The 26,181-nt window shown below is 41.7% G+C and overlaps 45 non-coding genes across 45 annotated transcripts; all 45 read left to right on the top strand.

Annotated features, from left to right (window-relative positions):
- Positions 1-69: 69 nt before the first annotated feature.
- LOC150026824 (5S ribosomal RNA) lies at positions 70-188 on the top strand. The gene has a single exon (XR_016521988.1). It is a non-coding gene; the product is annotated as a 5S ribosomal RNA (ribosomal RNA).
- A 1,015-nt stretch (positions 189-1,203) lies between these two features.
- LOC150026823 (5S ribosomal RNA) lies at positions 1,204-1,321 on the top strand. Its single transcript, XR_016522248.1, has one exon. It is a non-coding gene; the product is annotated as a 5S ribosomal RNA (ribosomal RNA).
- A 458-nt stretch (positions 1,322-1,779) lies between these two features.
- Positions 1,780-1,898, top strand: LOC150026822 (5S ribosomal RNA). The gene has a single exon (XR_016522168.1). It is a non-coding gene; the product is annotated as a 5S ribosomal RNA (ribosomal RNA).
- A 458-nt stretch (positions 1,899-2,356) lies between these two features.
- On the top strand, positions 2,357-2,475 carry LOC150026821 (5S ribosomal RNA). The gene has a single exon (XR_016522122.1). It is a non-coding gene; the product is annotated as a 5S ribosomal RNA (ribosomal RNA).
- Positions 2,476-2,934: 459 nt separating this feature from the next.
- On the top strand, positions 2,935-3,053 carry LOC150026820 (5S ribosomal RNA). Its single transcript, XR_016521987.1, has one exon. It is a non-coding gene; the product is annotated as a 5S ribosomal RNA (ribosomal RNA).
- A 447-nt stretch (positions 3,054-3,500) lies between these two features.
- LOC150026819 (5S ribosomal RNA) lies at positions 3,501-3,619 on the top strand. Its single transcript, XR_016522604.1, has one exon. It is a non-coding gene; the product is annotated as a 5S ribosomal RNA (ribosomal RNA).
- A 458-nt stretch (positions 3,620-4,077) lies between these two features.
- Positions 4,078-4,196, top strand: LOC150026818 (5S ribosomal RNA). The gene has a single exon (XR_016522167.1). It is a non-coding gene; the product is annotated as a 5S ribosomal RNA (ribosomal RNA).
- Positions 4,197-4,654: 458 nt separating this feature from the next.
- LOC150026817 (5S ribosomal RNA) lies at positions 4,655-4,773 on the top strand. The gene has a single exon (XR_016522227.1). It is a non-coding gene; the product is annotated as a 5S ribosomal RNA (ribosomal RNA).
- Positions 4,774-5,231: 458 nt separating this feature from the next.
- Positions 5,232-5,350, top strand: LOC150026816 (5S ribosomal RNA). The gene has a single exon (XR_016522132.1). It is a non-coding gene; the product is annotated as a 5S ribosomal RNA (ribosomal RNA).
- A 458-nt stretch (positions 5,351-5,808) lies between these two features.
- On the top strand, positions 5,809-5,927 carry LOC150026815 (5S ribosomal RNA). Its single transcript, XR_016522603.1, has one exon. It is a non-coding gene; the product is annotated as a 5S ribosomal RNA (ribosomal RNA).
- Positions 5,928-6,385: 458 nt separating this feature from the next.
- Positions 6,386-6,504, top strand: LOC150026814 (5S ribosomal RNA). Its single transcript, XR_016522798.1, has one exon. It is a non-coding gene; the product is annotated as a 5S ribosomal RNA (ribosomal RNA).
- A 458-nt stretch (positions 6,505-6,962) lies between these two features.
- On the top strand, positions 6,963-7,081 carry LOC150026813 (5S ribosomal RNA). The gene has a single exon (XR_016522797.1). It is a non-coding gene; the product is annotated as a 5S ribosomal RNA (ribosomal RNA).
- A 458-nt stretch (positions 7,082-7,539) lies between these two features.
- LOC150026812 (5S ribosomal RNA) lies at positions 7,540-7,658 on the top strand. Its single transcript, XR_016522796.1, has one exon. It is a non-coding gene; the product is annotated as a 5S ribosomal RNA (ribosomal RNA).
- A 458-nt stretch (positions 7,659-8,116) lies between these two features.
- Positions 8,117-8,235, top strand: LOC150026811 (5S ribosomal RNA). The gene has a single exon (XR_016522795.1). It is a non-coding gene; the product is annotated as a 5S ribosomal RNA (ribosomal RNA).
- A 458-nt stretch (positions 8,236-8,693) lies between these two features.
- LOC150026810 (5S ribosomal RNA) lies at positions 8,694-8,812 on the top strand. The gene has a single exon (XR_016522794.1). It is a non-coding gene; the product is annotated as a 5S ribosomal RNA (ribosomal RNA).
- Positions 8,813-9,270: 458 nt separating this feature from the next.
- Positions 9,271-9,389, top strand: LOC150026809 (5S ribosomal RNA). The gene has a single exon (XR_016522793.1). It is a non-coding gene; the product is annotated as a 5S ribosomal RNA (ribosomal RNA).
- Positions 9,390-9,847: 458 nt separating this feature from the next.
- Positions 9,848-9,966, top strand: LOC150026808 (5S ribosomal RNA). Its single transcript, XR_016522602.1, has one exon. It is a non-coding gene; the product is annotated as a 5S ribosomal RNA (ribosomal RNA).
- Positions 9,967-10,424: 458 nt separating this feature from the next.
- On the top strand, positions 10,425-10,543 carry LOC150026807 (5S ribosomal RNA). Its single transcript, XR_016522601.1, has one exon. It is a non-coding gene; the product is annotated as a 5S ribosomal RNA (ribosomal RNA).
- A 458-nt stretch (positions 10,544-11,001) lies between these two features.
- LOC150026806 (5S ribosomal RNA) lies at positions 11,002-11,120 on the top strand. Its single transcript, XR_016522600.1, has one exon. It is a non-coding gene; the product is annotated as a 5S ribosomal RNA (ribosomal RNA).
- A 458-nt stretch (positions 11,121-11,578) lies between these two features.
- LOC150026805 (5S ribosomal RNA) lies at positions 11,579-11,697 on the top strand. Its single transcript, XR_016522792.1, has one exon. It is a non-coding gene; the product is annotated as a 5S ribosomal RNA (ribosomal RNA).
- A 458-nt stretch (positions 11,698-12,155) lies between these two features.
- LOC150026804 (5S ribosomal RNA) lies at positions 12,156-12,274 on the top strand. The gene has a single exon (XR_016522599.1). It is a non-coding gene; the product is annotated as a 5S ribosomal RNA (ribosomal RNA).
- A 458-nt stretch (positions 12,275-12,732) lies between these two features.
- LOC150026803 (5S ribosomal RNA) lies at positions 12,733-12,851 on the top strand. The gene has a single exon (XR_016522166.1). It is a non-coding gene; the product is annotated as a 5S ribosomal RNA (ribosomal RNA).
- A 458-nt stretch (positions 12,852-13,309) lies between these two features.
- On the top strand, positions 13,310-13,428 carry LOC150026802 (5S ribosomal RNA). Its single transcript, XR_016522791.1, has one exon. It is a non-coding gene; the product is annotated as a 5S ribosomal RNA (ribosomal RNA).
- A 458-nt stretch (positions 13,429-13,886) lies between these two features.
- Positions 13,887-14,005, top strand: LOC150026801 (5S ribosomal RNA). The gene has a single exon (XR_016522790.1). It is a non-coding gene; the product is annotated as a 5S ribosomal RNA (ribosomal RNA).
- Positions 14,006-14,463: 458 nt separating this feature from the next.
- On the top strand, positions 14,464-14,582 carry LOC150026800 (5S ribosomal RNA). The gene has a single exon (XR_016522788.1). It is a non-coding gene; the product is annotated as a 5S ribosomal RNA (ribosomal RNA).
- A 458-nt stretch (positions 14,583-15,040) lies between these two features.
- LOC150026799 (5S ribosomal RNA) lies at positions 15,041-15,159 on the top strand. The gene has a single exon (XR_016522142.1). It is a non-coding gene; the product is annotated as a 5S ribosomal RNA (ribosomal RNA).
- Positions 15,160-15,617: 458 nt separating this feature from the next.
- On the top strand, positions 15,618-15,736 carry LOC150026798 (5S ribosomal RNA). Its single transcript, XR_016521943.1, has one exon. It is a non-coding gene; the product is annotated as a 5S ribosomal RNA (ribosomal RNA).
- Positions 15,737-16,194: 458 nt separating this feature from the next.
- LOC150026797 (5S ribosomal RNA) lies at positions 16,195-16,313 on the top strand. Its single transcript, XR_016522567.1, has one exon. It is a non-coding gene; the product is annotated as a 5S ribosomal RNA (ribosomal RNA).
- A 458-nt stretch (positions 16,314-16,771) lies between these two features.
- LOC150026796 (5S ribosomal RNA) lies at positions 16,772-16,890 on the top strand. Its single transcript, XR_016522644.1, has one exon. It is a non-coding gene; the product is annotated as a 5S ribosomal RNA (ribosomal RNA).
- Positions 16,891-17,348: 458 nt separating this feature from the next.
- LOC150026795 (5S ribosomal RNA) lies at positions 17,349-17,467 on the top strand. Its single transcript, XR_016521972.1, has one exon. It is a non-coding gene; the product is annotated as a 5S ribosomal RNA (ribosomal RNA).
- Positions 17,468-17,925: 458 nt separating this feature from the next.
- Positions 17,926-18,044, top strand: LOC150026794 (5S ribosomal RNA). The gene has a single exon (XR_016522152.1). It is a non-coding gene; the product is annotated as a 5S ribosomal RNA (ribosomal RNA).
- Positions 18,045-18,502: 458 nt separating this feature from the next.
- Positions 18,503-18,621, top strand: LOC150026793 (5S ribosomal RNA). Its single transcript, XR_016522643.1, has one exon. It is a non-coding gene; the product is annotated as a 5S ribosomal RNA (ribosomal RNA).
- A 458-nt stretch (positions 18,622-19,079) lies between these two features.
- LOC150026792 (5S ribosomal RNA) lies at positions 19,080-19,198 on the top strand. Its single transcript, XR_016522598.1, has one exon. It is a non-coding gene; the product is annotated as a 5S ribosomal RNA (ribosomal RNA).
- Positions 19,199-19,656: 458 nt separating this feature from the next.
- On the top strand, positions 19,657-19,775 carry LOC150026791 (5S ribosomal RNA). The gene has a single exon (XR_016522032.1). It is a non-coding gene; the product is annotated as a 5S ribosomal RNA (ribosomal RNA).
- Positions 19,776-20,233: 458 nt separating this feature from the next.
- On the top strand, positions 20,234-20,352 carry LOC150026790 (5S ribosomal RNA). Its single transcript, XR_016522031.1, has one exon. It is a non-coding gene; the product is annotated as a 5S ribosomal RNA (ribosomal RNA).
- Positions 20,353-20,810: 458 nt separating this feature from the next.
- On the top strand, positions 20,811-20,929 carry LOC150026789 (5S ribosomal RNA). Its single transcript, XR_016522062.1, has one exon. It is a non-coding gene; the product is annotated as a 5S ribosomal RNA (ribosomal RNA).
- A 458-nt stretch (positions 20,930-21,387) lies between these two features.
- On the top strand, positions 21,388-21,506 carry LOC150026788 (5S ribosomal RNA). Its single transcript, XR_016522037.1, has one exon. It is a non-coding gene; the product is annotated as a 5S ribosomal RNA (ribosomal RNA).
- A 458-nt stretch (positions 21,507-21,964) lies between these two features.
- LOC150026787 (5S ribosomal RNA) lies at positions 21,965-22,083 on the top strand. Its single transcript, XR_016522787.1, has one exon. It is a non-coding gene; the product is annotated as a 5S ribosomal RNA (ribosomal RNA).
- A 458-nt stretch (positions 22,084-22,541) lies between these two features.
- LOC150026786 (5S ribosomal RNA) lies at positions 22,542-22,660 on the top strand. Its single transcript, XR_016522100.1, has one exon. It is a non-coding gene; the product is annotated as a 5S ribosomal RNA (ribosomal RNA).
- Positions 22,661-23,118: 458 nt separating this feature from the next.
- LOC150026785 (5S ribosomal RNA) lies at positions 23,119-23,237 on the top strand. The gene has a single exon (XR_016522786.1). It is a non-coding gene; the product is annotated as a 5S ribosomal RNA (ribosomal RNA).
- Positions 23,238-23,695: 458 nt separating this feature from the next.
- Positions 23,696-23,814, top strand: LOC150026784 (5S ribosomal RNA). The gene has a single exon (XR_016522785.1). It is a non-coding gene; the product is annotated as a 5S ribosomal RNA (ribosomal RNA).
- A 458-nt stretch (positions 23,815-24,272) lies between these two features.
- Positions 24,273-24,391, top strand: LOC150026783 (5S ribosomal RNA). Its single transcript, XR_016521953.1, has one exon. It is a non-coding gene; the product is annotated as a 5S ribosomal RNA (ribosomal RNA).
- Positions 24,392-24,849: 458 nt separating this feature from the next.
- LOC150026782 (5S ribosomal RNA) lies at positions 24,850-24,968 on the top strand. The gene has a single exon (XR_016522065.1). It is a non-coding gene; the product is annotated as a 5S ribosomal RNA (ribosomal RNA).
- A 458-nt stretch (positions 24,969-25,426) lies between these two features.
- Positions 25,427-25,545, top strand: LOC150026781 (5S ribosomal RNA). The gene has a single exon (XR_016522642.1). It is a non-coding gene; the product is annotated as a 5S ribosomal RNA (ribosomal RNA).
- A 458-nt stretch (positions 25,546-26,003) lies between these two features.
- On the top strand, positions 26,004-26,122 carry LOC150026780 (5S ribosomal RNA). The gene has a single exon (XR_016521952.1). It is a non-coding gene; the product is annotated as a 5S ribosomal RNA (ribosomal RNA).
- Positions 26,123-26,181: the final 59 nt, after the last annotated feature.

The following is a 26,181-nucleotide window of genomic DNA, read 5'->3' as shown; positions in this document are numbered from 1 at the left end:
TGTGTTTAACCATTTGAAACTGAAGCCCACTTGCAAACCCATATAGGCATTGATCGCGCTGCACTTGACAGGTGCGATCATACCAGCACTAATGCACCGGATCCCATAAGAACTCCGCAGTCAAGCGTGCTTGGGCGAGAGTAGTACTAGGATGGGTGACCTCCTGGGAAGTCCTCGTGTTGCACTTCTTTTTTGTGTTCTGTTCTTCCTCCTGGCCTATACAATCAAACCATGATGAGTTCACCTTTTTCGTGACAGCGAGTTGTGGGGGTCCTTGTCCTTCGGGAATTGGCAACTAGATTCGTTACCACGTTTCGAACAACTTTCATTTTTAACGCGTCTCCATCCGACTTCTCTATCAAAAGTTATGACCGTTTGAAGTTTAGTCACGATAATTTTTGACAACTCCAAATCTATCACTATTCTCTTCAATCTGAGGACTCCTCCATCAAATATACACTAAAACAAGATCCCACAAAAAAAATTAGACAAAAATTCAATTTCTACCTATTTTTAATGCATTTTACAAAAATCGTCTTACCTTGTTCGTCCATCTTGTATATCTCAAGACCCATTTTGTGTTTAACCATTTGAAACTGAAGCCCACTTGCAAACCCATATAGGCATTGATCGCGCTGCACTTGACAGGTGCGATCATACCAGCACTAATGCACCGGATCCCACTGCTTGGGCGAGAGTAGTACTAGGATGGGTGACCTCCGGGGAAGTCCTCGTGTTGCACTTCTTTTTTGTGTTCTGTTCTTCTTCCTGGCCTATACAAACAAACCATGATGAGTTCACCTTTCTCGTGACTGCGAGTTGTGGGGGTCCTTGTCCTTCGGGAATTGGCAACTAGATTCGTTACCACGTTTCGAACAACTTTCATTTTTAACGCGTCTCCATCCGACTTCTCTATCAAAAGTTATGACCGTTTGAAGTTTAGTCACGATAATTTTTGGCAACTCCAAATCTATCACTATTCTCTTCAATCTGAGGACTCCTCCATCAAATATACACTAAAACAAGATCCCACAAAAAAAATTAGACAAAAATTCAATTTCTACCTATTTTTAATGCATTTTACAAAAATCGTCTTACCTTGTTCGTCCATCTTGTATATCTCAAGACCCATTTTGTGTTTAACCATTTGAAACTGAAGCCCACTTGCAAACCCATATAGGCATTGATCGCGCTGCACTTGACAGGTGCGATCATACAGCACTAATGCACCGGATCCCATCAGAACTCCGCAGTCAAGCGTGCCTGGGCGAGAGTAGTACTAGGATGGGTGACCTCCTGGGAAGTCCTCGTGTTGCACTTCTTTTTTGTGTTCTGTTCTTCCTCCTGGCCTATACAATCAAACCATGATGAGTTCACCTTTTTCGTGACTGCGAGTTGTGGGGGTCCTTGTCCTTCGGGAATTGGCAACTAGATTCGTTACCACGTTTCGAACAACTTTCATTTTTAACACGTCTCCATCCGACTTCTCTATCAAAAGTTACGACCGTTTGAAGTTTAGTCACGATAATTTTTGGCAACTCCAAATCTATCACTATTCTCTTCAATCTGAGGACTCCTCCATCAAATATACACTAAAACAAGATCCCACAAAAAAAATTAGACAAAAATTCAATTTCTACCTATTTTTAATGCATTTTACAAAAATCGTCTTACCTTGTTCGTCCATCTTGTATATCTCAAGACCCATTTTGTGTTTAACCATTTGAAACTGAAGCCCACTTGCAAACCCATATAGGCATTGATCGCGCTGCACTTGACAGGTGCGATCATACCAGCACTAATGCACCGGATCCCATCATAACTCCGTAGCTAAGCGTGCTTGGGCGAGAGTAGTACTAGGATGGGTGACCTCCTGGGAAGTCCTCGTGTTGCACTTCTTTTTTGTGTTCTGTTCTTCCTCCTGGCCTATACAATCAAACCATGATGAGTTCACCTTTTTCGTGACTGCGAGTTGTGGGGGTCCTTGTCCTTCGGGAATTGGCAACTAGATTCGTTACCACGTTTCGAACAACTTTCATTTTTAACGCGTCTCCATCCGACTTCTCTATCAAAAGTTATGACCGTTTGAAGTTTAGTCACGATAATTTTTGGCAACTCCAAATCTATCACTATTCTCTTCAATCTGAGGACTCCTCCATCAAATATACACTAAAACAAGATCCCACAAAAAAAATTAGACAAAAATTCAATTTCTACCTATTTTTAATGCATTTTACAAAAATCGTCTTACCTTGTTCGTCCATCTTGTATATCTCAAGACCCATTTTGTGTTTAACCATTTGAAACTGAAGCCCACTTGCAAACCCATATAGGCATTGATCGCGCTGCACTTGACAGGTGCGATCATACCAGCACTAATGCACCGGATCCCATAAGAACTCCGCAGTCAAGCGTGCTTGGGCGAGAGTAGTACTAGGATGGGTGACCTCCGGGGAAGTCCTCGTGTTGCACTTCTTTTTTGTGTTCTGTTCTTCCTCCTGGCCTATACAAACAAACCATGATGAGTTCACCTTTCTCGTGACTGCGAGTTGTGGGGGTCCTTGTCCTTCGGGAATTGGCAACTAGATTCGTTACCACGTTTCGAACAACTTTCATTTTTAACGCGTCTCCATCCGACTTCTCTATCAAAAGTTATGACCGTTTGAAGTTTAGTCACGATAATTTTTGGCAACTCCAAATCTATCACTATTCTCTTCAATCTGAGGACTCCTCCATCAAATATACACTAAAACAAGATCCCACAAAAAAAAATTAGACAAAAATTCAATTTCTACCTATTTTTAATGCATTTTACAAAAATCGTCTTACCTTGTTCGTCCATCTTGTATATCTCAAGACCCATTTTGTGTTTAACCATTTGAAACTGAAGCCCACTTGCAAACCCATATAGGCATTGATCGCGCTGCACTTGACAGGTGCGATCATACCAGCACTAATGCACCGGATCCCATAAGAACTCCGCAGTCAAGCGTGCTTGGGCGAGAGTAGTACTAGGATGGGTGACCTCCTGGGAAGTCCTCGTGTTGCACTTCTTTTTTGTGTTCTGTTCTTCCTCCTGGCCTATACAATCAAACCATGATGAGTTCACCTTTTTCGTGACAGCGAGTTGTGGGGGTCCTTGTCCTTCGGGAATTGGCAACTAGATTCGTTACCACGTTTCGAACAACTTTCATTTTTAACGCGTCTCCATCCGACTTCTCTATCAAAAGTTATGACCGTTTGAAGTTTAGTCACGATAATTTTTGGCAACTCCAAATCTATCACTATTCTCTTCAATCTGAGGACTCCTCCATCAAATATACACTAAAACAAGATCCCACAAAAAAAATTAGACAAAAATTCAATTTCTACCTATTTTTAATGCATTTTACAAAAATCGTCTTACCTTGTTCGTATCTCAAGACCCATTTTGTGTTTAACCATTTGAAACTGAAGCCCACTTGCAAACCCATATAGGCATTGATCGCGCTGCACTTGACAGGTGCGATCATACCAGCACTAATGCACCGGATCCCATCAGAACTCCGCAGTGAAGCGTGCTTGGGCGAGAGTAGTACTAGGATGGGTGACCTCCTGGGAAGTCCTCGTGTTGCACTTCTTTTTTGTGTTCTGTTCTTCCTCCTGGCCTATACAATCAAACCATGATGAGTTCACCTTTTTCGTGACTGCGAGTTGTGGGGGTCCTTGTCCTTCGGGAATTGGCAACTAGATTCGTTACCACGTTTCGAACAACTTTCATTTTTAACACGTCTCCATCCGACTTCTCTATCAAAAGTTACGACCGTTTGAAGTTTAGTCACGATAATTTTTGGCAACTCCAAATCTATCACTATTCTCTTCAATCTGAGGACTCCTCCATCAAATATACACTAAAACAAGATCCCACAAAAAAAATTAGACAAAAATTCAATTTCTACCTATTTTTAATGCATTTTACAAAAATCGTCTTACCTTGTTCGTCCATCTTGTATATCTCAAGACCCATTTTGTGTTTAACCATTTGAAACTGAAGCCCACTTGCAAACCCATATAGGCATTGATCGCGCTACACTTGACAGGTGCGATCATACCAGCACTAATGCACCGGATCCCATCATAACTCCGTAGCTAAGCGTGCTTGGGCGAGAGTAGTACTAGGATGGGTGACCTCCTGGGAAGTCCTCGTGTTGCACTTCTTTTTTGTGTTCTGTTCTTCCTCCTGGCCTATACAATCAAACCATGATGAGTTCACCTTTTTCGTGACTGCGAGTTGTGGGGGTCCTTGTCCTTCGGGAATTGGCAACTAGATTCGTTACCATGTTTCGAACAACTTTCATTTTTAACGCGTCTCCATCCGACTTCTCTATCAAAAGTTACGACCGTTTGAAGTTTAGTCACGATAATTTTTGGCAACTCCAAATCTATCACTATTCTCTTCAATCTGAGGACTACTCCATCAAATATACACTAAAACAAGATCCCACAAAAAAAATTAGACAAAAATTCAATTTCTACCTATTTTTAATGCATTTTACAAAAATCGTCTTACCTTGTTCGTCCATCTTGTATATCTCAAGACCCATTTTGTGTTTAACCATTTGAAACTGAAGCCCACTTGCAAACCCATATAGGCATTGATCGCGCTGCACTTGACAGGTGCGATCATACCAGCACTAATGCACCGGATCCCATAAGAACTCCACAGTCAAGCGTGCTTGGGCGAGAGTAGTACTAGGATGGGTGACCTCCAGGGAAGTCCTCGTGTTGCACTTCTTTTTTGTGTTCTGTTCTTCCTCCTGGCCTATACAAACAAACCATGATGAGTTCACCTTTCTCGTGACTGCGAGTTGTGGGGGTCCTTGTCCTTCGGGAATTGGCAACTAGATTCGTTACCACGTTTCGAACAACTTTCATTTTTAACGCGTCTCCATCCGACTTCTCTATCAAAAGTTATGACCGTTTGAAGTTTAGTCACGATAAGTTTTGGCAACTCCAAATCTATCACTATTCTCTTCAATCTGAGGACTCCTCCATCAAATATACACTAAAACAAGATCCCACAAAAAAAATTAGACAAAAATTCAATTTCTACCTATTTTTAATGCATTTTACAAAAATCGTCTTACCTTGTTCGTCCATCTTGTATATCTCAAGACCCATTTTGTGTTTAACCATTTGAATCTGAAGCCCACTTGCAAACCCATATAGGCATTGATCGCGCTGCACTTGACAGGTGCGATCATACCAGCACTAATGCACCGGATCCCATCAGAACTCCGCAGTCAAGCGTGCTTGGGCGAGAGTAGTACTAGGATGGGTGACCTCCTGGGAAGTCCTCATGTTGCACTTCTTTTTTGTGTTCTGTTCTTCCTCCTGGCCTATACAATCAAACCATGATGAGTTCACCTTTTTCTTGACTGCGAGTTGTGGGGGTCCTTGTCCTTCGGGAATTGGCAACTAGATTCGTTACCACGTTTCGAACAACTTTCATTTTTAACGCGTCTCCATCCGACTTCTCTATCAAAAGTTATGACCGTTTGAAGTTTAGTCACGATAAGTTTTGGCAACTCCAAATCTATCACTATTCTCTTCAATCTGAGGACTCCTCCATCAAATATACACTAAAACAAGATCCCACAAAAAAAATTAGACAAAAATTCAATTTCTACCTATTTTTAATGCATTTTACAAAAATCGTCTTACCTTGTTCGTCCATCTTGTATATCTCAAGACCCATTTTGTGTTTAACCATTTGAAACTGAAGCCCACTTGCAAACCCATATAGGCATTGATCGCGCTGCACTTGACAGGTGCGATCATACCAGCACTAATGCACCGGATCCCATCAGAACTCCGCAGTGAAGCGTGCTTGGGCGAGAGTAGTACTAGGATGGGTGACCTCCTGGGAAGTCCTCGTGTTGCACTTCTTTTTTGTGTTCTGTTCTTCCTCCTGGCCTATACAATCAAACCATGATGAGTTCACCTTTTTCGTGACTGCGAGTTGTGGGGGTCCTTGTCCTTCGGGAATTGGCAACTAGATTCGTTACCACGTTTCGAACAACTTTCATTTTTAACGCGTCTCCATCCGACTTCTCTATCAAAAGTTATGACCGTTTGAAGTTTAGTCACGATAATTTTTGGCAACTCCAAATCTATCACTATTCTCTTCAATCTGAGGACTCCTCCATCAAATATACACTAAAACAAGATCCCACAAAAAAAATTAGACAAAAATTCAATTTCTACCTATTTTTAATGCATTTTACAAAAATCGTCTTACCTTGTTCGTCCATCTTGTATATCTCAAGACCCATTTTGTGTTTAACCATTTGAAACTGAAACCCACTTGCAAACCCATATAGGCATTGATCGCGCTGCACTTGACAGGTGCGATCATACCAGCACTAATGCACCGGATCCCATCAGAACTCCGCAGATAAGCGTGCTTGGGCGAGAGTAGTACTAGGATGGGTGACCTCCTGGGAAGTCCTCGTGTTGCACTTCTTTTTTGTGTTCTGTTCTTCCTCCTGGCCTATACAATCAAACCATGATGAGTTCACCTTTTTCGTGACTGCGAGTTGTGGGGGTCCTTGTCCTTCGGGAATTGGCAACTAGATTCGTTACCACGTTTCGAACAACTTTCATTTTTAACGCGTCTCCATCCGACTTCTCTATCAAAAGTTACGACCGTTTGAAGTTTAGTCACGATAATTTTTGGCAACTCCAAATCTATCACTATTCTCTTCAATCTGAGGACTCCTCCATCAAATATACACTAAAACAAGATCCCACAAAAAAAATTAGACAAAAATTCAATTTCTACCTATTTTTAATGCATTTTACAAAAATCGTCTTACCTTGTTCGTCCATCTTGTATATCTCAAGACCCATTTTGTGTTTAACCATTTGAAACTGAAACCCACTTGCAAACCCATATAGGCATTGATCGCGCTGCACTTGACAGGTGCGATCATACCAGCACTAATGCACCGGATCCCATCAGAACTCCGCAGATAAGCGTGCTTGGGCGAGAGTAGTACTAGGATGGGTGACCTCCTGGGAAGTCCTCGTGTTGCACTTCTTTTTTGTGTTCTGTTCTTCCTCCTGGCCTATACAATCAAACCATGATGAGTTCACCTTTTTCGTGACTGCGAGTTGTGGGGGTCCTTGTCCTTCGGGAATTGGCAACTAGATTCGTTACCACGTTTCGAACAACTTTCATTTTTAACGCGTCTCCATCCGACTTCTCTATCAAAAGTTATGACCGTTTGAAGTTTAGTCACGATAATTTTTGGCAACTCCAAATCTATCACTATTCTCTTCAATCTGAGGACTCCTCCATCAAATATACACTAAAACAAGATCCCACAAAAAAAATTAGACAAAAATTCAATTTCTACCTATTTTTAATGCATTTTACAAAAATCGTCTTACCTTGTTCGTCCATCTTGTATATCTCAAGACCCATTTTGTGTTTAACCATTTGAAACTGAAGCCCACTTGCAAACCCATATAGGCATTGATCGCGCTGCACTTGACAGGTGCGATCATACCAGCACTAATGCACCGGATCCCATCAGAACTCCGCAGATAAGCGTGCTTGGGCGAGAGTAGTACTAGGATGGGTGACCTCCTGGGAAGTCCTCGTGTTGCACTTCTTTTTTGTGTTCTGTTCTTCCTCCTGGCCTATACAATCAAACCATGATGAGTTCACCTTTTTCGTGACTGCGAGTTGTGGGGGTCCTTGTCCTTCGGGAATTGGCAACTAGATTCGTTACCACGTTTCGAACAACTTTCATTTTTAACGCGTCTCCATCCGACTTCTCTATCAAAAGTTACGACCGTTTGAAGTTTAGTCACGATAATTTTTGGCAACTCCAAATCTATCACTATTCTCTTCAATCTGAGGACTCCTCCATCAAATATACACTAAAACAAGATCCCACAAAAAAAATTAGACAAAAATTCAATTTCTACCTATTTTTAATGCATTTTACAAAAATCGTCTTACCTTGTTCGTCCATCTTGTATATCTCAAGACCCATTTTGTGTTTAACCATTTGAAACTGAAACCCACTTGCAAACCCATATAGGCATTGATCGCGCTGCACTTGACAGGTGCGATCATACCAGCACTAATGCACCGGATCCCATCAGAACTCCGCAGATAAGCGTGCTTGGGCGAGAGTAGTACTAGGATGGGTGACCTCCTGGGAAGTCCTCGTGTTGCACTTCTTTTTTGTGTTCTGTTCTTCCTCCTGGCCTATACAATCAAACCATGATGAGTTCACCTTTTTCGTGACTGCGAGTTGTGGGGGTCCTTGTCCTTCGGGAATTGGCAACTAGATTCGTTACCACGTTTCGAACAACTTTCATTTTTAACGCGTCTCCATCCGACTTCTCTATCAAAAGTTATGACCGTTTGAAGTTTAGTCACGATAATTTTTGGCAACTCCAAATCTATCACTATTCTCTTCAATCTGAGGACTCCTCCATCAAATATACACTAAAACAAGATCCCACAAAAAAAATTAGACAAAAATTCAATTTCTACCTATTTTTAATGCATTTTACAAAAATCGTCTTACCTTGTTCGTCCATCTTGTATATCTCAAGACCCATTTTGTGTTTAACCATTTGAAACTGAAGCCCACTTGCAAACCCATATAGGCATTGATCGCGCTGCACTTGACAGGTGCGATCATACCAGCACTAATGCACCGGATCCCATCAGAACTCCGCAGATAAGCGTGCTTGGGCGAGAGTAGTACTAGGATGGGTGACCTCCTGGGAAGTCCTCGTGTTGCACTTCTTTTTTGTGTTCTGTTCTTCCTCCTGGCCTATACAATCAAACCATGATGAGTTCACCTTTTTCGTGACTGCGAGTTGTGGGGGTCCTTGTCCTTCGGGAATTGGCAACTAGATTCGTTACCACGTTTCGAACAACTTTCATTTTTAACGCGTCTCCATCCGACTTCTCTATCAAAAGTTATGACCGTTTGAAGTTTAGTCACGATAATTTTTGGCAACTCCAAATCTATCACTATTCTCTTCAATCTGAGGACTCCTCCATCAAATATACACTAAAACAAGATCCCACAAAAAAAATTAGACAAAAATTCAATTTCTACCTATTTTTAATGCATTTTACAAAAATCGTCTTACCTTGTTCGTCCATCTTGTATATCTCAAGACCCATTTTGTGTTTAACCATTTGAAACTGAAGCCCACTTGCAAACCCATATAGGCATTGATCGCGCTGCACTTGACAGGTGCGATCATACCAGCACTAATGCACCGGATCCCATCAGAACTCCGCAGATAAGCGTGCTTGGGCGAGAGTAGTACTAGGATGGGTGACCTCCTGGGAAGTCCTCGTGTTGCACTTCTTTTTTGTGTTCTGTTCTTCCTCCTGGCCTATACAATCAAACCATGATGAGTTCACCTTTTTCGTGACTGCGAGTTGTGGGGGTCCTTGTCCTTCGGGAATTGGCAACTAGATTCGTTACCACGTTTCGAACAACTTTCATTTTTAACGCGTCTCCATCCGACTTCTCTATCAAAAGTTATGACCGTTTGAAGTTTAGTCACGATAATTTTTGGCAACTCCAAATCTATCACTATTCTCTTCAATCTGAGGACTCCTCCATCAAATATACACTAAAACAAGATCCCACAAAAAAAATTAGACAAAAATTCAATTTCTACCTATTTTTAATGCATTTTACAAAAATCGTCTAACCTTGTTCGTCCATCTTGTATATCTCAAGACCCATTTTGTGTTTAACCATTTGAAACTGAAGCCCACTTGCAAACCCATATAGGCATTGATCGCGCTGCACTTGACAGGTGCGATCATACCAGCACTAATGCACCGGATCCCATCAGAACTCCGCAGTGAAGCGTGCTTGGGCGAGAGTAGTACTAGGATGGGTGACCTCCTGGGAAGTCCTCGTGTTGCACTTCTTTTTTGTGTTCTGTTCTTCCTCCTGGCCTATACAATCAAACCATGATGAGTTCACCTTTTTCGTGACTGCGAGTGGTGGGGGTCCTTGTCCTTCGGGAATTGGCAACTAGATTCGTTACCACGTTTCGAACAACTTTCATTTTTAACGCGTCTCCATCCGACTTCTCTATCAAAAGTTATGACCGTTTGAAGTTTAGTCACGATAATTTTTGGCAACTCCAAATCTATCACTATTCTCTTCAATCTGAGGACTCCTCCATCAAATATACACTAAAACAAGATCCCACAAAAAAAATTAGACAAAAATTCAATTTCTACCTATTTTTAATGCATTTTACAAAAATCGTCTAACCTTGTTCGTCCATCTTGTATATCTCAAGACCCATTTTGTGTTTAACCATTTGAAACTGAAGCCCACTTGCAAACCCATATAGGCATTGATCGCGCTGCACTTGACAGGTGCGATCATACCAGCACTAATGCACCGGATCCCATCAGAACTCCGCAGTGAAGCGTGCTTGGGCGAGAGTAGTACTAGGATGGGTGACCTCCTGGGAAGTCCTCGTGTTGCACTTCTTTTTTGTGTTCTGTTCTTCCTCCTGGCCTATACAATCAAACCATGATGAGTTCACCTTTTTCGTGACTGCGAGTTGTGGGGGTCCTTGTCCTTCGGGAATTGGCAACTAGATTCGTTACCACGTTTCGAACAACTTTCATTTTTAACGCGTCTCCATCCGACTTCTCTATCAAAAGTTATGACCGTTTGAAGTTTAGTCACGATAATTTTTGGCAACTCCAAATCTATCACTATTCTCTTCAATCTGAGGACTCCTCCATCAAATATACACTAAAACAAGATCCCACAAAAAAAATTAGACAAAAATTCAATTTCTACCTATTTTTAATGCATTTTACAAAAATCGTCTTACCTTGTTCGTCCATCTTGTATATCTCAAGACCCATTTTGTGTTTAACCATTTGAAACTGAAGCCCACTTGCAAACCCATATAGGCATTGATCGCGCTGCACTTGACAGGTGCGATCATACCAGCACTAATGCACCGGATCCCATCAGAACTCCGCAGTGAAGCGTGCTTGGGCGAGAGTAGTACTAGGATGGGTGACCTCCTGGGAAGTCCTCGTGTTGCACTTCTTTTTTGTGTTCTGTTCTTCCTCCTGGCCTATACAATCAAACCATGATGAGTTCACCTTTTTCGTGACTGCGAGTGGTGGGGGTCCTTGTCCTTCGGGAATTGGCAACTAGATTCGTTACCACGTTTCGAACAACTTTCATTTTTAACGCGTCTCCATCCGACTTCTCTATCAAAAGTTATGACCGTTTGAAGTTTAGTCACGATAAGTTTAGGCAACTCCAAATCTATCACTATTCTCTTCAATCTGAGGACTCCTCCATCAAATATACACTAAAACAAGATCCCACAAAAAAAATTAGACAAAAATTCAATTTCTACCTATTTTTAATGCATTTTACAAAAATCGTCTTACCTTGTTCGTCCATCTTGTATATCTCAAGACCCATTTTGTGTTTAACCATTTGAAACTGAAGCCCACTTGCAAACCCATATAGGCATTGATCGCGCTGCACTTGACAGGTGCGATCATACCAGCACTAATGCACCGGATCCCATCAGAACTCCGCAGATAAGCGTGCTTGGGCGAGAGTAGTACTAGGATGGGTGACCTCCTGGGAAGTCCTCGTGTTGCACTTCTTTTTTGTGTTCTGTTCTTCCTCCTGGCCTATACAATCAAACCATGATGAGTTCACCTTTTTCGTGACTGCGAGTTGTGGGGGTCCTTGTCCTTCGGGAATTGGCAACTAGATTCGTTACCACGTTTCGAACAACTTTCATTTTTAACGCGTCTCCATCCGACTTCTCTATCAAAAGTTATGACCGTTTGAAGTTTAGTCACGATAATTTTTGGCAACTCCAAATCTATCACTATTCTCTTCAATCTGAGGACTCCTCCATCAAATATACACTAAAACAAGATCCCACAAAAAAAATTAGACAAAAATTCAATTTCTACCTATTTTTAATGCATTTTACAAAAATCGTCTAACCTTGTTCGTCCATCTTGTATATCTCAAGACCCATTTTGTGTTTAACCATTTGAAACTGAAGCCCACTTGCAAACCCATATAGGCATTGATCGCGCTGCACTTGACAGGTGCGATCATACCAGCACTAATGCACCGGATCCCATCAGAACTCCGCAGTGAAGCGTGCTTGGGCGAGAGTAGTACTAGGATGGGTGACCTCCTGGGAAGTCCTCGTGTTGCACTTCTTTTTTGTGTTCTGTTCTTCCTCCTGGCCTATACAATCAAACCATGATGAGTTCACCTTTTTCGTGACTGCGAGTGGTGGGGGTCCTTGTCCTTCGGGAATTGGCAACTAGATTCGTTACCACGTTTCGAACAACTTTCATTTTTAACGCGTCTCCATCCGACTTCTCTATCAAAAGTTATGACCGTTTGAAGTTTAGTCACGATAAGTTTAGGCAACTCCAAATCTATCACTATTCTCTTCAATCTGAGGACTCCTCCATCAAATATACACTAAAACAAGATCCCACAAAAAAAATTAGACAAAAATTCAATTTCTACCTATTTTTAATGCATTTTACAAAAATCGTCTTACCTTGTTCGTCCATCTTGTATATCTCAAGACCCATTTTGTGTTTAACCATTTGAAACTGAAGCCCACTTGCAAACCCATATAGGCATTGATCGCGCTGCACTTGACAGGTGCGATCATACCAGCACTAATGCACCGGATCCCATCATAACTCCGTAGCTAAGCGTGCTTGGGCGAGAGTAGTACTAGGATGGGTGACCTCCTGGGAAGTCCTCGTGTTGCACTTCTTTTTTGTGTTCTGTTCTTCCTCCTGGCCTATACAATCAAACCATGATGAGTTCACCTTTTTCGTGACTGCGAGTTGTGGGGGTCCTTGTCCTTCGGGAATTGGCAACTAGATTCGTTACCACGTTTCGAACAACTTTCATTTTTAACACGTCTCCATCCGACTTCTCTATCAAAAGTTACGACCGTTTGAAGTTTAGTCACGATAATTTTTGGCAACTCCAAATCTATCACTATTCTCTTCAATCTGAGGACTCCTCCATCAAATATACACTAAAACAAGATCCCACAAAAAAAATTAGACAAAAATTCAATTTCTACCTATTTTTAATGCATTTTACAAAAATCGTCTTACCTTGTTCGTCCATCTTGTATATCTCAAGACCCATTTTGTGTTTAACCATTTGAAACTGAAACCCACTTGCAAACCCATATAGGCATTGATCGCGCTGCACTTGACAGGTGCGATCATACCAGCACTAATGCACCGGATCCCATCAGAACTCCGCAGATAAGCGTGCTTGGGCGAGAGTAGTACTAGGATGGGTGACCTCCTGGGAAGTCCTCGTGTTGCACTTCTTTTTTGTGTTCTGTTCTTCCTCCTGGCCTATACAATCAAACCATGATGAGTTCACCTTTTTCGTGACTGCGAGTTGTGGGGGTCCTTGTCCTTCGGGAATTGGCAACTAGATTCGTTACCACGTTTCGAACAACTTTCATTTTTAACGCGTCTCCATCCGACTTCTCTATCAAAAGTTATGACCGTTTGAAGTTTAGTCACGATAATTTTTGGCAACTCCAAATCTATCACTATTCTCTTCAATCTGAGGACTCCTCCATCAAATATACACTAAAACAAGATCCCACAAAAAAAATTAGACAAAAATTCAATTTCTACCTATTTTTAATGCATTTTACAAAAATCGTCTTACCTTGTTCGTCCATCTTGTATATCTCAAGACCCATTTTGTGTTTAACCATTTGAAACTGAAACCCACTTGCAAACCCATATAGGCATTGATCGCGCTGCACTTGACAGGTGCGATCATACCAGCACTAATGCACCGGATCCCATCAGAACTCCGCAGATAAGCGTGCTTGGGCGAGAGTAGTACTAGGATGGGTGACCTCCTGGGAAGTCCTCGTGTTGCACTTCTTTTTTGTGTTCTGTTCTTCCTCCTGGCCTATACAATCAAACCATGATGAGTTCACCTTTTTCGTGACTGCGAGTTGTGGGGGTCCTTGTCCTTCGGGAATTGGCAACTAGATTCGTTACCACGTTTCGAACAACTTTCATTTTTAACGCGTCTCCATCCGACTTCTCTATCAAAAGTTATGACCGTTTGAAGTTTAGTCACGATAATTTTTGGCAACTCCAAATCTATCACTATTCTCTTCAATCTGAGGACTCCTCCATCAAATATACACTAAAACAAGATCCCACAAAAAAAATTAGACAAAAATTCAATTTCTACCTATTTTTAATGCATTTTACAAAAATCGTCTTACCTTGTTCGTCCATCTTGTATATCTCAAGACCCATTTTGTGTTTAACCATTTGAAACTGAAGCCCACTTGCAAACCCATATAGGCATTGATCGCGCTGCACTTGACAGGTGCGATCATACCAGCACTAATGCACCGGATCCCATCAGAACTCCGCAGATAAGCGTGCTTGGGCGAGAGTAGTACTAGGATGGGTGACCTCCTGGGAAGTCCTCGTGTTGCACTTCTTTTTTGTGTTCTGTTCTTCCTCCTGGCCTATACAATCAAACCATGATGAGTTCACCTTTTTCGTGACTGCGAGTTGTGGGGGTCCTTGTCCTTCGGGAATTGGCAACTAGATTCGTTACCACGTTTCGAACAACTTTCATTTTTAACGCGTCTCCATCCGACTTCTCTATCAAAAGTTATGACCGTTTGAAGTTTAGTCACGATAATTTTTGGCAACTCCAAATCTATCACTATTCTCTTCAATCTGAGGACTCCTCCATCAAATATACACTAAAACAAGATCCCACAAAAAAAATTAGACAAAAATTCAATTTCTACCTATTTTTAATGCATTTTACAAAAATCGTCTTACCTTGTTCGTCCATCTTGTATATCTCAAGACCCATTTTGTGTTTAACCATTTGAAACTGAAGCCCACTTGCAAACCCATATAGGCATTGATCGCGCTGCACTTGACAGGTGCGATCATACCAGCACTAATGCACCGGATCCCATCAGAACTCCGCAGTTAAGCTCGCTTGGGCGAGAGTAGTACTAGGATGGGTGACCTCCTGGGAAGTCCTCGTGTTGCACTTCTTTTTTGTGTTCTGTTCTTCCTCCTGGCCTATACAATCAAACCATGATGAGTTCACCTTTTTCGTGACTGCGAGTTGTGGGGGTCCTTGTCCTTCGGGAATTGGCAACTAGATTCGTTACCACGTTTCGAACAACTTTCATTTTTAACGCGTCTCCATCCGACTTCTCTATCAAAAGTTATGACCGTTTGAAGTTTAGTCACGATAATTTTTGGCAACTCCAAATCTATCACTATTCTCTTCAATCTGAGGACTCCTCCATCAAATATACACTAAAACAAGATCCCACAAAAAAAATTAGACAAAAATTTAATTTCTACCTATTTTTAATGCATTTTACAAAAATCGTCTTACCTTGTTCGTCCATCTTGTATATCTCAAGACCCATTTTGTGTTTAACCATTTGAAACTGAAGCCCACTTGCAAACCCATATAGGCATTGATCGCGCTGCACTTGACAGGTGCGATCATACCAGCACTAATGCACCGGATCCCATCAGAACTCCGCAGTTAAGCGCGCTTGGGCGAGAGTAGTACTAGGATGGGTGACCTCCTGGGAAGTCCTCGTGTTGCACTTCTTTTTTGTGTTCTGTTCTTCCTCCTGGCCTATACAATCAAACCATGATGAGTTCACCTTTTTCGTGACTGCGAGTTGTGGGGGTCCTTGTCCTTCGGGAATTGGCAACTAGATTCGTTACCACGTTTCGAACAACTTTCATTTTTAACGCGTCTCCATCCGACTTCTCTATCAAAAGTTATGACCGTTTGAAGTTTAGTCACGATAATTTTTGGCAACTCCAAATCTATCACTATTCTCTTCAATCTGAGGACTCCTCCATCAAATATACACTAAAACAAGATCCCACAAAAAAAATTAGACAAAAATTCAATTTCTACCTATTTTTAATGCATTTTACAAAAATCGTCTTACCTTGTTCGTCCATCTTGTATATCTCAAGACCCATTTTGTGTTTAACCATTTGAAACTGAAGCCCACTTGCAAACCCATATAGGCATTGATCGCGCTGCACTTGACAGGTGCGATCATACCAGCACTAATGCACCGGATCCCATCAGAACTCCGTAGCTAAGCGTGCTTGGGCGAGAGTAGTACTAGGATGGGTGACCTCCTGGGAAGTCCTCGTGTTGCACTTCTTTTTTGTGTTCTGTTCTTCCTCCTGGCCTATACAATCAAACCATGATGAGTTCACCTTTTTCTTGACTGCGAGTTGTGGGGGTCCTTGTCCTTCGGGAATTGGCAACTAGATTCGTTACCACGTTTCGAACAACTTTCATTTTTAACGCGTCTCCATCCGACTTCTCTATCAAAAGTTATGACCGTTTGAAGTTTAGTCACGATAATTTTTGGCAACTCCAAATCTATCACTATTCTCTTCAATCTGAGGACTCCTCCATCAAATATACACTAAAACAAGATCCCACAAAAAAAATTAGACAAAAATTCAATTTCTACCTATTTTTAATGCATTTTACAAAAATCGTCTTACCTTGTTCGTCCATCTTGTATATCTCAAGACCCATTTTGTGTTTAACCATTTGAAACTGAAGCCCACTTGCAAACCCATATAGGCATTGATCGCGCTGCACTTGACAGGTGCGATCATACCAGCACTAATGCACCGGATCCCATCAGAACTCCGCAGTCAAGCGTGCTTGGGCGAGAGTAGTACTAGGATGGGTGACCTCCTGGGAAGTCCTCGTGTTGCACTTCTTTTTTGTGTTCTGTTCTTCCTCCTGGCCTATACAATCAAACCATGATGAGTTCACCTTTTTCGTGACTGCGAGTGGTGGGGGTCCTTGTCCTTCGGGAATTGGCAACTAGATTCGTTACCACGTTTCGAACAACTTTCATTTTTAACGCGTCTCCATCCGACTTCTCTATCAAAAGTTATGACCGTTTGAAGTTTAGTCACGATAAGTTTAGGCAACTCCAAATCTATCACTATTCTCTTCAATCTGAGGACTCCTCCATCAAATATACACTAAAACAAGATCCCACAAAAAAAATTAGACAAAAATTCAATTTCTACCTATTTTTAATGCATTTTACAAAAATCGTCTTACCTTGTTCGTCCATCTTGTATATCTCAAGACCCATTTTGTGTTTAACCATTTGAAACTGAAGCCCACTTGCAAACCCATATAGGCATTGATCGCGCTGCACTTGACAGGTGCGATCATACCAGCACTAATGCACCGGATCCCATCAGAACTCCGCAGTCAAGCGTGCTTGGGCGAGAGTAGTACTAGGATGGGTGACCTCCTGGGAAGTCCTTGTGTTGCACTTCTTTTTTGTGTTCTGTTCTTCCTCCTGGCCTATACAATCAAACCATGATGAGTTCACCTTTTTCGTGACTGCGAGTTGTGGGGGTCCTTGTCCTTCGGGAATTGGCAACTAGATTCGTTACCACGTTTCGAACAACTTTCATTTTTAACGCGTCTCCATCCGACTTCTCTATCAAAAGTTATGACCGTTTGAAGTTTAGTCACGATAAGTTTAGGCAACTCCAAATCTATCACTATTCTCTTCAATCTGAGGACTCCTCCATCAAATATACACTAAAACAAGATCCCACAAAAAAAATTAGACAAAAATTCAATTTCTACCTATTTTTAATGCATTTTACAAAAATCGTCTTACCTTGTTCGTCCATCTTGTATATCTCAAGACCCATTTTGTGTTTAACCATTTGAAACTGAAGCCCACTTGCAAACCCATATAGGCATTGATTGCGCTGCACTTGACAGGTGCGATCATACCAGCACTAATGCACCGAATCCCATCAGAACTCCGCAGTCAAGCGTGCTTGGGCGAGAGTAGTACTAGGATGGGTGACCTCCTGGGAAGTCCTCGTGTTGCACTTCTTTTTTGTGTTCTGTTCTTCCTCCTGGCCTATACAATCAAACCATGATGAGTTCACCTTTTTCGTGACTGCGAGTTGTGGGGGTCCTTGTCCTTCGGGAATTGGCAACTAGATTCGTTACCACGTTTCGAACAACTTTCATTTTTAACGCGTCTCCATCCGACTTCTCTATCAAAAGTTATGACCGTTTGAAGTTTAGTCACGATAAGTTTTGGCAACTCCAAATCTATCACTATTCTCTTCAATCTGAGGACTCCTCCATCAAATATACACTAAAACAAGATCCCACAAAAAAAATTAGACAAAAATTCAATTTCTACCTATTTTTAATGCATTTTACAAAAATCGTCTTACCTTGTTCGTCCATCTTGTATATCTCAAGACCCATTTTGTGTTTAACCATTTGAAACTGAAACCCACTTGCAAACCCATATAGGCATTGATCGCGCTGCACTTGACAGGTGCGATCATACCAGCACTAATGCACCGGATCCCATCAGAACTCCGCAGTCAAGCGTGCTTGGGCGAGAGTAGTACTAGGATGGGTGACCTCCTGGGAAGTCCTCGTGTTGCACTTCTTTTTTGTGTTCTGTTCTTCCTCCTGGCCTATACAATCAAACCATGATGAGTTCACCTTTTTCGTGACTGCGAGTTGTGGGGGTCCTTGTCCTTCGGGAATTGGCAACTAGATTCGTTACCACGTTTCGAACAACTTTCATTTTTAACGCGTCTCCATCCGACTTCTCTATCAAAAGTTATGACCGTTTGAAGTTTAGTCACGATAATTTTTGGCAACTCCAAATCTATCACTATTCTCTTCAATCTGAGGACTCCTCCATCAAATATACACTAAAACAAGATCCCACAAAAAAAATTAGACAAAAATTCAATTTCTACCTATTTTTAATGCATTTTACAAAAATCGTCTAACCTTGTTCGTCCATCTTGTATATCTCAAGACCCATTTTGTGTTTAACCATTTGAAACTGAAGCCCACTTGCAAACCCATATAGGCATTGATCGCGCTGCACTTGACAGGTGCGATCATACCAGCACTAATGCACCGGATCCCATCAGAACTCCGCAGTGAAGCGTGCTTGGGCGAGAGTAGTACTAGGATGGGTGACCTCCTGGGAAGTCCTCGTGTTGCACTTCTTTTTTGTGTTCTGTTCTTCCTCCTGGCCTATACAATCAAACCATGATGAGTTCACCTTTTTCGTGACTGCGAGTGGTGGGGGTCCTTGTCCTTCGGGAATTGGCAACTAGATTCGTTACCACGTTTCGAACAACTTTCATTTTTAACGCGTCTCCATCCGACTTCTCTATCAAAAGTTATGACCGTTTGAAGTTTAGTCACGATAATTTTTGGCAACTCCAAATCTATCACTATTCTCTTCAATCTGAGGACTCCTCCATCAAATATACACTAAAACAAGATCCCACAAAAAAAATTAGACAAAAATTCAATTTCTACCTATTTTTAATGCATTTTACAAAAATCGTCTTACCTTGTTCGTCCATCTTGTATATCTCAAGACCCATTTTGTGTTTAACCATTTGAAACTGAAGCCCACTTGCAAACCCATATAGGCATTGATCGCGCTGCACTTGACAGGTGCGATCATACCAGCACTAATGCACCGGATCCCATCAGAACTCCGCAGTGAAGCGCGCTTGGGCGAGAGTAGTACTAGGATGGGTGACCTCCTGGGAAGTCCTCGTGTTGCACTTCTTTTTTGTGTTCTGTTCTTCCTCCTGGCCTATACAATCAAACCATGATGAGTTCACCTTTTTCGTGACTGCGAGTTGTGGGGGTCCTTGTCCTTCGGGAATTGGCAACTAGATTCGTTACCACGTTTCGAACAACTTTCATTTTTAACGCGTCTCCATCCGACTTCTCTATCAAAAGTTATGACCGTTTGAAGTTTAGTCACGATAATTTTTGGCAACTCCAAATCTATCACTATTCTCTTCAATCTGAGGACTCCTCCATCAAATATACACTAAAACAAGATCCCACAAAAAAAATTAGACAAAAATTCAATTTCTACCTATTTTTAATGCATTTTACAAAAATCGTCTTACCTTGTTCGTCCATCTTGTATATCTCAAGACCCATTTTGTGTTTAACCATTTGAAACTGAAGCCCACTTGCAAACCCATATAGGCATTGATCGCGCTACACTTGACAGGTGCGATCATACCAGCACTAATGCACCGGATCCCATCAGAACTCCGCAGTGAAGCGCGCTTGGGCGAGAGTAGTACTAGGATGGGTGACCTCCTGGGAAGTCCTCGTGTTGCACTTCTTTTTTGTGTTCTGTTCTTCCTCCTGGCCTATACAATCAAACCATGATGAGTTCACCTTTTTCGTGACTGCGAGTTGTGGGGGTCCTTGTCCTTCGGGAATTAGCAACTAGATTCGTTACCACGTTTCGAACAACTTTCATTTTTAACGCGTCTCCATCCGACTTCTCTATCAAAAGTTATGACCGTTTGAAGTTTAGTCACGATAATTTTTGGCAACTCCAAATCTATCACTATTCTCTTCAATCTGAGGACTCCTCCATCAAATATACACTAAAACAAGATCCCACAAAAAAAATTAGACAAAAATTCAATTTCTACCTATTTTTAATGCATTTTACAAAAATCGTCTTACCTTGTTCGTCCATCTTGTATATCTCAAGACCCATTTTGTGTTTAACCATTTGAAACTGAAGCCCACTTGCAAACCCATATAGGCATTGATCGCGCTGCACTTGACAGGTGCGATCATACCAGCACTAATGCACCGGATCCCATCAGAACTCCGTAGCTAAGCGTGCTTGGGCGAGAGTAGTACTAGGATGGGTGACCTCCTGGGAAGTCCTCATGTTGCACTTCTTTTTTGTGTTCTGTTCTTCCTCCTGGCCTATACAATCAAACCATGATGAGTTCACCTTTTTCTTGACTGCGAGTTGTGGGGGTCCTTGTCCTTCGGGAATTGGCAACTAGATTCGTTACCACGTTTCGAACAACTTTCATTTTTAACGCGTCTCCATCCGACTTCTCTATCAAAAGTTATGACCGTTTGAAGTTTAGTCACGATAAGTTTTGGCAACTCCAAATCTATCACTATTCTCTTCAATCTGAGGACTCCTCCATCAAATATACACTAAAACAAGATCCCACAAAAAAAATTAGACAAAAATTCAATTTCTACCTATTTTTAATGCATTTTACAAAAATCGTCTTACCTTGTTCGTCCATCTTGTATATCTCAAGACCCATTTTGTGTTTAACCATTTGAAACTGAAGCCCACTTGCAAACCCATATAGGCATTGATCGCGCTGCACTTGACAGGTGCGATCATACCAGCACTAATGCACCGGATCCCATCAGAACTTCGCAGTGAAGCGTGCTTGGGCGAGAGTAGTACTAGGATGGGTGACCTCCTGGGAAGTCCTCGTGTTGCACTTCTTTTTTGTGTTCTGTTCTTCCTCCTGGCCTATACAATCAAACCATGATGAGTTCACCTTTTTCGTGACTGCGAGTTGTGGGGGTCCTTGTCCTTCGGGAATTGGCAACTAGATTCGTTACCACGTTTCGAACAACTTTTATTTTTAACGCGTCTCCATCCGACTTCTCTATCAAAAGTTATGACCGTTTGAAGTTTAGTCACGATAATTTTTGGCAACTCCAAATCTATCACTATTCTCTTCAATCTGAAGACTCCTCCATCAAATATACACTAAAACAAGATCCCACAAAAAAAATTAGACAAAAATTCAATTTCTACCTATTTTTAATGCATTTTACAAAAATCGTCTTACCTTGTTCGTCCATCTTGTATATCTCAAGACCCATTTTGTGTTTAACCATTTGAAACTGAAGCCCACTTGCAAACCCATATAGGCATTGATCGCGCTGCACTTGACAGGTGCGATCATACCAGCACTAATGCACCGGATCCCATCAGAACTCCGCAGATAAGCGTGCTTGGGCGAGAGTAGTACTAGGATGGGTGACCTCCTGGGAAGTCCTCGTGTTGCACTTCTTTTTTGTGTTCTGTTCTTCCTCCTGGCCTATACAATCAAACCATGATGAGTTCACCTTTTTCGTGACTGCGAGTTGTGGGGGTCCTTGTCCTTCGGGAATTGGCAACTAGATTCGTTACCACGTTTCGAACAACTTTCATTTTTAACGCGTCTCCATCCGACTTCTCTATCAAAAGTTATGACCGTTTGAAGTTTAGTCACGATAATTTTTGGCAACTCCAAATCTATCACTATTCTCTTCAATCTGAGGACTCCTCCATCAAATATACACTAAAACAAGATCCCACAAAAAAAATTAGACAAAAATTCAATTTCTACCTATTTTTAATGCATTTTACAAAAATCGTCTTACCTTGTTCGTCCATCTTGTATATCTCAAGACCCATTTTGTGTTTAACCATTTGAAACTGAAGCCCACTTGCAAACCCATATAGGCATTGATCGCGCTGCACTTGACAGGTGCGATCATACCAGCACTAATGCACCGGATCCCATCAGAACTCTGCAGTTAAGCGCGCTTGGGCGAGAGTAGTACTAGGATGGGTGACCTCCTGGGAAGTCCTCGTGTTGCACTTCTTTTTTGTGTTCTGTTCTTCCTCCTGGCCTATACAATCAAACCATGATGAGTTCACCTTTTTCGTGACTGCGAGTTGTGGGGGTCCTTGTCCTTCGGGAATTGGCAACTAGATTCGTTACCACGTTTCGAACAACTTTCATTTTTAACGCGTCTCCATCCGACTTCTCTATCAAAAGTTATGACCGTTTGAAGTTTAGTCACGATAATTTTTGGCAACTCCAAATCTATCACTATTCTCTTCAATCTGAGGACTCCTCCATCAAATATACACTAAAACAAGATCCCACAAAAAAAATTAGACAAAAATTCAATTTCTACCTATTTTTAATGCATTTTACAAAAATCGTCTTACCTTGTTCGTCCATCTTGTATATCTCAAGACCCATTTTGTGTTTAACCATTTGAAACTGAAGCCCACTTGCAAACCCATATAGGCATTGATCGCGCTGCACTTGACAGGTGCGATCATACCAGCACTAATGCACCGGATCCCATCAGAACTCCGCAGATAAGCGTGCTTGGGCGAGAGTAGTACTAGGATGGGTGACCTCCTGGGAAGTCCTCGTGTTGCACTTCTTTTTTGTGTTCTGTTCTTCCTCCTGGCCTATACAATCAAACCATGATGAGTTCACCTTTTTCGTGACTGCGAGTTGTGGGGGTCCTTGTCCTTCGGGAATTGGCAACTAGATTCGTTACCACGTTTCGAACAACTTTCATTTTTAACGCGTCTCCATCCGACTTCTCTATCAAAAGTTATGACCGTTTGAAGTTTAGTCACGATAATTTTTGGCAACTCCAAATCTATCACTATTCTCTTCAATCTGAGGACTCCTCCATCAAATATACACTAAAACAAGATCCCACAAAAAAAATTAGACAAAAATTCAATTTCTACCTATTTTTAATGCATTTTACAAAAATCGTCTTACCTTGTTCGTCCATCTTGTATATCTCAAGACCCATTTTGTGTTTAACCATTTGAAACTGAAGCCCACTTGCAAACCCATATAGGCATTGATCGCGCTGCACTTGACAGGTGCGATCATACCAGCACTAATGCACCGGATCCCATCAGAACTCCGCAGATAAGCGTGCTTGGGCGAGAGTAGTACTAGGATGGGTGACCTCCTGGGAAGTCCTCGTGTTGCACTTCTTTTTTGTGTTCTGTTCTTCCTCCTGGCCTATACAATCAAACCATGATGAGTTCACCTTTTTCGTGACTGCGAGTTGTGGGGGTCCTTGTCCTTCGGGAATTGGCAACTAGATTCGTTACCACGTTTCGAACAACTTTCATTTTTAACGCGTCTCCATCCGACTTCTCTATCAAAAGTTATGACCGTTTGAAGTTTAGTCACGATAATTTTTGGCAACTCCAAATCTATCACTATTCTCTTCAATCTGAGGACTCCTCCATCAAATATACACTAAAACAAGATCCCACAAAAAAAATTAGACAAAAATTCAATTTCTACCTATTTTTAATGCATTTTACAAAAATCGTCTTACCTTGTTCGTCCATCTTGTATATCTCAAGACCCATTTTGTGTTTAACCATTTGAAACTGAAGCCCACTTGCAAACCCATATAGGCATTGATCGCGCTGCACTTGACAGGTGCGATCATACCAGCACTAATGCACCGGATCCCATCAGAACTCCGCAGCTAAGCGCGCTTGGGCGAGAGTAGTACTAGGATGGGTGACCTCCTGGGAAGTCCTCGTGTTGCACTTCTTTTTTGTGTTCTGTTCTTCCTCCTGGCCTATACAATCAAACCATGATGAGTTCACCTTTTTCGTGACTGCGAGTTGTGGGGGTCCTTGTCCTTCGGGAATTGGCAACTAGATTCGTTACCACGTTTCGAACAACTTTCATTTTTAACGCGTCTCCATCCGACTTCTCTATCAAAAGTTATGACCGTTTGAAGTTTAGTCACGATAATTTTTGGCAACTCCAAATCTATCACTATTCTCTTCAATCTGAGGACTCCTCCATCAAATATACACTAAAACAAGATCCCACAAAAAAAATTAGACAAAAATTCAATTTCTACCTATTTTTAATGCATTCTACAAAAATCGTCTTACCTTGTTCGTCCATCTTGTATATCTCAAGACCCATTTTGTGTTTAACCATTTGAAACTGAAGCCCACTTGCAAACCCATATAGGCATTGATCGCGCTGCACTTGACAGGTGCAATCATACCAGCACTAATGCACCGGATCCCATCAGAACTCCGCAACTAAGCGTGCTTGGGCGAGAGTAGTACTAGGATGGGTGACCTCCTGGGAAGTCCTCGTGTTGCACTTCTTTTTTGTGTTCTGTTCTTCCTCCTGGCCTATACAATCAAACCATGATGAGTTCACCTTTTTCGTGACTGCGAGTTGTGGGGGTCCTTGTCCTTCGGGAATTGGCAACTAGATTCGTTACCACGTTTCGAACAACTTTCATTTTTAACGCGTCTCCATCCGACTTCTCTATCAAAAGTTATGACCGTTTGAAGTTTAGTCACGATAATTTTTGGCAACTCCAAATCTATCACTATTCTCTTCAATCTGAGGACTCCTCCATCAAATATACACTAAAACAAGATCCCACAAAAAAAATTAGACAAAAATTCAATTTCTACCTATTTTTAATGCATTTTACAAAAATCGTCTTACCTTGTTCGTCCATCTTGTATATCTCAAGACCCATTTTGTGTTTAACCATTTGAAACTGAAACCCACTTGCAAACCCATATAGGCATTGATCGCGCTGCACTTGACAGGTGCGATCATACCAGCACTAATGCACCGGATCCCATCAGAACTCCGCAGTCAAGCGTGCTTGGGCGAGAGTAGTACTAGGATGGGTGACCTCCTGGGAAGTCCTCGTGTTGCACTTCTTTTTTGTGTTCTGTTCTTCCTCCTGGCCTATACAATCAAACCATGATGAGTTCACCTTTTTCGTGACTGCGAGTTGTGGGGGTCCTTGTCCTTCGGGAATTGGCAACTAGATTCGTTACCACGTTTCGAACAACTTTCATTTTTAACGCGTCTCCATCCGACTTCTCTATCAAAAGTTATGACCGTTTGAAGTTTAGTCACGATAATTTTTGGCAACTCCAAATCTATCACTATTCTCTTCAATCTGAGGACTCCTCCATCAAATATACACTAAAACAAGATCCCACAAAAAAAATTAGACAAAAATTCAATTTCTACCTATTTTTAATGCATTTTACAAAAATCGTCTTACCTTGTTCGTCCATCTTGTATATCTCAAGACCCATTTTGTGTTTAACCATTTGAAACTGAAGCCCACTTGCAAACCCATATAGGCATTGATCGCGCTGCACTTGACAGGTGCGATCATACCAGCACTAATGCACCGGATCCCATCAGAACTCCGCAGCTAAGCGCGCTTGGGCGAGAGTAGTACTAGGATGGGTGACCTCCTGGGAAGTCCTCGTGTTGCACTTCTTTTTTGTGTTCTGTTCTTCCTCCTGGCCTATACAATCAAACCATGATGAGTTCACCTT

This window comes from Phaseolus vulgaris, chromosome 6, assembly GCF_051622355.1.
Source record: "Phaseolus vulgaris cultivar YP4 chromosome 6, ASM5162235v1, whole genome shotgun sequence".
NCBI lineage: Eukaryota > Viridiplantae > Streptophyta > Magnoliopsida > Fabales > Fabaceae > Phaseolus > Phaseolus vulgaris.
The sequence above is the reverse complement of the archived record's forward strand: the minus strand, read 5'-3'. Positions and strand labels throughout refer to the sequence as shown.